The sequence below is a fragment of the Diabrotica undecimpunctata genome, chromosome 6 (genome assembly GCF_040954645.1).
Source record: "Diabrotica undecimpunctata isolate CICGRU chromosome 6, icDiaUnde3, whole genome shotgun sequence".
Lineage (NCBI taxonomy): Eukaryota > Metazoa > Arthropoda > Insecta > Coleoptera > Chrysomelidae > Diabrotica > Diabrotica undecimpunctata.
The window spans coordinates 82990163-82996254 of NC_092808.1; the positions used below are offsets into that span (position 1 = coordinate 82990163).

The 6092-nt window shown below is 34.8% G+C and overlaps 1 long non-coding RNA gene across 1 annotated transcript in view; it reads left to right on the top strand.

The window, feature by feature from the left end:
• The window catches only part of LOC140443516 (uncharacterized), a 55246-nt gene extending 51164 nt beyond the window's left edge, over nucleotides 1-4082 (top strand). Inside the window, exon 7 of the long non-coding RNA XR_011951223.1 lies at nucleotides 3795-4082. This is a non-coding gene — a long non-coding RNA (uncharacterized lncRNA). The remainder of the gene's footprint in view (nucleotides 1-3794) is intronic.
• Nucleotides 4083-6092: the final 2010 nt, after the last annotated feature.

Sequence of the window (6092 nt, forward strand, 5' to 3'; positions counted from 1 at the left end):
TAAATAGATACGTACCTATCTTTTTAAAATAAATTTGATTAACATTGGAAAATATAAATAAAAATTTGAATATAAATAAAGAATGGGTTATTTCGGCCGGCCCTGCATAGTCCCGTGAACTATTGGCAACATACGCCCGTAAGAAATGCACTGGCCTATCTGTTCAGTTGTGAATTCTTAACTTGAAACAGTCTGTAGGTGCAGGCTGGAGAAAAAAAAAGGAGGGTGGAGTAGACAATACCCCCTGGCTTGTCCCAATGACCCTGATTCTAATAGAGTTGAAGTGGTACTCTCCCTCGGATGTTCTGAGGGAAATTTATAATTCCATGGTAGGTGGCTGAAAACAATTCCCCGTTACTTCTAATCTCAACATTGATAAAAAGAAATCAAAGAAGAAGTGAGGAAAGTTTCTTTCAGCATAAGAAACCGGAGCAAAAAGATAATTATGGTAGATAAAAAAAACCCATCCAATCGGATGTAGCGTGATCTTGCTTCACATAGAGTAACAATATAATGGCCTTGAACAAAATACTATATTAAGATATGAAATAATTAATCTGAATAATAGGATATAGATAAAATACTCTAATGTTCATTAAAATATCTGTGGAAATTGTAATAGATGTTAAAGATTTACGGAAAATTCAGAATTTTAATCAGATTCATGCCAGAATGATTGTAAGCGGCCATACTATACTTGAATTCGTGACCCAAGGTCATTCTGAATACCTTAAGGATGTGGAAACAAAAGTTAGTTTTTATAATATAAAAAAAATGATTATTTACCAGATAGCTAATCAATTCCGTGCTAGAAATCTCACTTCAACCTCCCGAGTTTCCGAAAACACCGTCAATTAAATTGTTATGGCTATACTTAGAATATTTAACTTCTTGAAGTGAAGGAAATTCTATGCATTAATTGGATTTTCTTTCGCTAACTGCCACCTGTGTACCACTTAAAACTCTCGATCAAAAGTGAATTTTAATTCACAGTTAATTAACCAAGAAGAGCCAATTTCCACTTCCCCTAATCTCCTGTCATCTCTTTGGTTCGCAATGGTACCAAATTAGATCAGAGTGACAACTTAAATTATTAAAAATACACACTTAATGGGCAAATGAACACTTAAAGTTAGGCAACCCATACTACATCTCTGAAATTATTTTAATATAAATTGTTTATTATTTTAATATAAATTGTAATAAAAGTAACGACTGTTACAAACACAAAGAGTTCTTTTGAAATAATAATTATTTCAAACAATAGGATGTGCTAGAGATATTCTTGCGTGGCCGCCGTTCTAACCTTTAATATCTTTTGCGATTTTGTGCGTCCGTCCGCGCCTTTCTGTATCGTTATTGTCTCCTTCATCTCCTCGAACTCCTGTTCTAGACAGGCTAGTTCAGAGAATTTATTCCTGTATAACCGCGGGACGCTGTGGGTCATTTTCAGATCTGCGTTCTTTAGTACAACGACATTAACGTTGCATTGGTACGCAACGGGGTTCCCTATTGCGATCTCAATCTGCCTGTATAGACCCTCCGGTCAATCGTGCTGGACGTTCCTCTGGAAGTCGGCAAAAGTACTAACTCCTTCGAGGCTCGTGATCTTGATGGGCCTGGAGGGCACATGCCAGGCATCAGTTCGAGTGCCAATATCCGCTGTAACGGGTATTGGCATACGTCCGTCTGTTTTTGTCTCTGGGTCGAGACGCAAGTCCGTCTGTATGTAGGTATCTTCTCCACAGGCTCTGTATAGTGATCTTGTAGTCATTATCTTATGTGTGTCATCTATAGGGACAGAGGTCGTTCTCCTCCTGGCTTGGTCTGATCTTTCCGGAATAGTGCCTGGGTCGCACGCGGTTTTTTGGTATTTAAGGTTGTGTTTGACATATATATCCCATGAGTAGTTAGGGAAATATAGTTCCGCCCCCACAGAGCTCCGCTTGTGGAGGTAAGGGTAGATACAATGGGGGTTGCCAGGTACCCTAAGAGAACCGTTCGAGACCACGTGTAGTGTGGCGATGCATCCTTCGGCACGGTATCTTAACACCATAAATTCCGGGTTTTTCCGCTAGTTTCCTCCATCGGTTTTTGGTTGTGAGCAGGCTTTCTGCTCGGAAAGGGGTGAAGGAACAAATAAAAAGGGTAAAACAGCGATGTTTCCATCCACCATCTCGGGAGGAAATAAAAAATAAAATAAAACATTTAAAAACGGTAATAGTCCGAGAAAAAATGGAATAAATCCAGCATTTATTAAATTCGGAGGAGAAAGATTAGTAAAAGCATTACATGAGCTCATAAAAATTAAATGAGAGAGGGAATAAAAGCCTACAAACTAGAACATATCACTCTGAATTCCGGTATACAAAAAAGGAAATAGGTAAGACTGCTCAAACTAGAGGGGAATAGCCTTGATCGATGCGGTATACAAAATATTAGCGAAGAATATTCAAGCAAAATTATATTTTTACATTGAGGCAAACCGAGAGAATGTGCTAAGAGTATACTCCTATCCACGCTGTCTTCATAGATTTCAACAATGCAAGGATTCAGTAAATCTACAAAAATTACTGAATTTATTAAAATATTTAAAAATAGCAAACAAGTTAATCTAGTTAAAATGACAATCAGTAATGCAAGCATTAAGATCAATTACAACGGAAAACTATCATAGTTTCGAAACCAAACAAGGTTTAAAGCAAGGAAACCATCTATCTACAACCCTATTTAATCTGATTCTAGAATTGGTGCTAAGAGATAGCAATTTAAACATAACAGGGACATTAAGAACAAAGCGCTATCAGTTATTGGCTTATGCGGATGATGCTGCGATTCTGGCTAGATCTGCAGATGTATTAAGAGACGTATGCACTGTATTACAAACCTCAGCAGAAGAACTCAACCTAGTCAATAAAATAAATCAAAGTACATGAAATTGAAAGTACTTCAAACAAGGTTAAAAGATCCGGTAATCTTTAAAATCAATGAGATTTCAGACAACGCCCTAGAATTATAAGTTGAGAATTTTACTTACCTAGTAACTAATATACATAAGAGTGGAAAAGATGACTAAGCTAGACGCATTAGTACAAAAAGGAAAAGGAAAATGTATCGATTTGAGCCAAAGTACATATATGCAAAGCAGTTTTAAGACCGACATTCCTTTATGCAAGCGAAACATGGGTTCTAAACCAAACGCAAGAAAAAACAATAAATATATGGGAAAGGAAAATATTGAGAAGAATCTTTGGAGGTATTAAAGAGGGGAAGCTTTGTACTTTTGGAATATTAGATACTAACTAAAAGATAAAAGTTAGACAATGCAAATTGTAAAGACTTCAACTGTATCAACGCAACAATAGGGCCTATAGTTTTGTAGCCTTAGGTTAGCAGTTAGAAAATAATGTAATACAATAGATGAAACAATGTAGCTCTTTAGGAAATTCGACCTGGATTACATTCAGGATGCAAGGTCAATTGTAAATTACAAAAATAAATGATAAAAATGTTCTTTTATCCCTAGCATCTCTAATCCGCATATCCCTGAACGGCTCTCTACCGATTCGACGACGTTAGCGTCTCCTCTGCCACTTCCGTGATTTATTGTAGCGTGCCTTCTAGCTCTCTTTCCGTTGATTAGTCACTTTCCGTTCCTCGCTGGAGCGAGTGTTGATTAGCCCGTTCCATCTCTATTCCTCTGACCCGTCCTGCCTTCCTCTGATGCGTGTGTATTAACACATTACAATCGTCGTTTCAATTTTGTGACATTAATTGTATTTTATTTTTCGCAGGTATTAAATAGTGGGTCGCCGAGCCGTGCGTCTATGACGTGGCAGTAGGATTGGCGTTTGATTTCTATTATCTTGAATATAAATTTATTTTGTTATTTGTTTGTTCCAAATATATTTTTATTTTAAATAAACCTGAGTTTTATTAAGTCTGTTGTCTGAAAGAGCTATCCGTCACAATATTAAATAATTCAAATGCTATTCAGCATAATAAGAAGGACTTTTACAATTTATGATAAAAAATAGTTAGCAAAAAATTATTTTAATTCGAAATAAATTAAAATTTTAAAATAAATATTAATCTATTACTTGTATCAAAACCAAAATATTTAACTGTATTTATGTTTTTATAAAAATTTCAAAATTATTATTATTTTACTATTCTGTTAATAAAGTTCTCTTTTAAAACTAGCAATAAAACTTTTCCGCTTAAAGTTGTAAAACACTTTCCTTCCTTTTATCACTTTCTTTAGTTTTTATTATTCTTTTGCCGTGTAAGGTTAGCGGTGGTAGGTTATTTTCAATGTTAAATATCTAGGGGAGAATAAAACATCTTTACTGAACAGAGGTTCAGTTTATTCTTTTGTTCTGACCTTTAATCGAATGTAGAAGTGCATTCTGGCAATCACACATGAGCTGCTGGATCAGACAGACCCCGTTCCTCAAGAACTAGGACACTTCACGTTTACAAGATAAATATATTATTTTACTAGATATTACATAATACAAAATCTTGATTGAAAAAGTAGAAGGAAAACGAAGACCAGAAAGGTGAAGGATTTCCTGGCTGAAAAATCTACGTACGTGGTTCAACACAACAACCACAATTTTTTAAGAGCAGCAGTTTGCAAAATACAGATTGCCGTGATGGTCGCCAACATTCGAAACGGATAGGCGCTACAATAAGAAGAAGAAATCCGTGAAACCAATACTCAAGAACGACAAAAACTAAATGTATGATTGGGTATAGTAGATACTCAGTTAATTGGCCCGTTTTTAATAATTATAAAATGCTACGTCGAAATAAAATTGCACCTGCCCTAGAAAAGAATTGCCAATTTTAATGAGCTATGGTTTTAGCATGACTGAGCTCCAGCTAAAACTTATTTTGGTGTAAATGTTCGGCGATATTTAGATCAGACCTTTCCTGGTTGATGGATTGGTGGATTAGGTAGTATTGAATGGCCGCATCGTTCATCCGATCTGAATCCTAACGATTATTTTTATAGGGGACCACTTAAAAAGTAGAATTTATAAAACTCAATCAGCAAGTGTTGCAGAGTTAAGGCAAATTATTATCGATGAATCCATATTAATTTCTAGAGAAACATGGGGAAATGTATTAGACACGCTCTACGATCGTTTAGGATACTGTCAAATTAACAACAGAGGATATTTTAAATACTTTACTAAGTATATATTAATTTAGCAATGTAGTAAAGTAAATACAAAAAAGTATTATGTTCAAATTTGGTTATAAATAGTTTGAATCAAAAAATTTGTTCAGAAAATTAATCGTTTCTAGGCTTTTGTTGTATCTATTTAAGATGTTACTGGCTACATAAAATCGAAAGTATTGTATACGGTTGAACTGGCATTCAAATGGAGATGTCAATAAAGGCACTGTTTACAGGATGTTGTATTTAAAAAACCAGTCTCAACTTTGAGACGTACCTCTCGAATATCTGTGGATCTCTCTTCACATTTATGATAGTGTTGTATTTTTATTAATCTAATTTATTGTCTTTATTTATTATCAGTAGTTCTACATTTATAACACTTACAAGTTTAAAGTCTTTATTTGTTCAATATAACTAATTTATTCCACACTAATAATTTATATAATTTATTTACATTTATTACAATACGTGCGTTACATTAAAAAAACTCGACGCGATGTTATTTTTCAGACTAACTGTCCTCAACAAAATTCCCTCTTTTAATATAAAATGCCGTTAATCGAGAATTCCAGCGATTCCCTTCGAATAGACGAGAAGCTCACTCGGACTGGTTTTAATCGACCTGCTTCTGGAAACTTCAGGTTGGCAAACAGGTCTTTCAGCTGAGCGGCGAAATTACTAGAATAGAAAAGAATTAGAAATAATATATTTACAGTTTTATGCGTCATAATATTTATCGTAACAATAGATAGATGTCCTCACAGATTAATACAAAGTTGAGATCCACATTAATGATAGAGGTGTTTTTTTTATTCCTTGTTCACTTCATCGATATCAACCAACACTAACTTTGGCAATACCCTGGTATGCTAACTGATTTGAAATTATCGCTCTGTTAGGT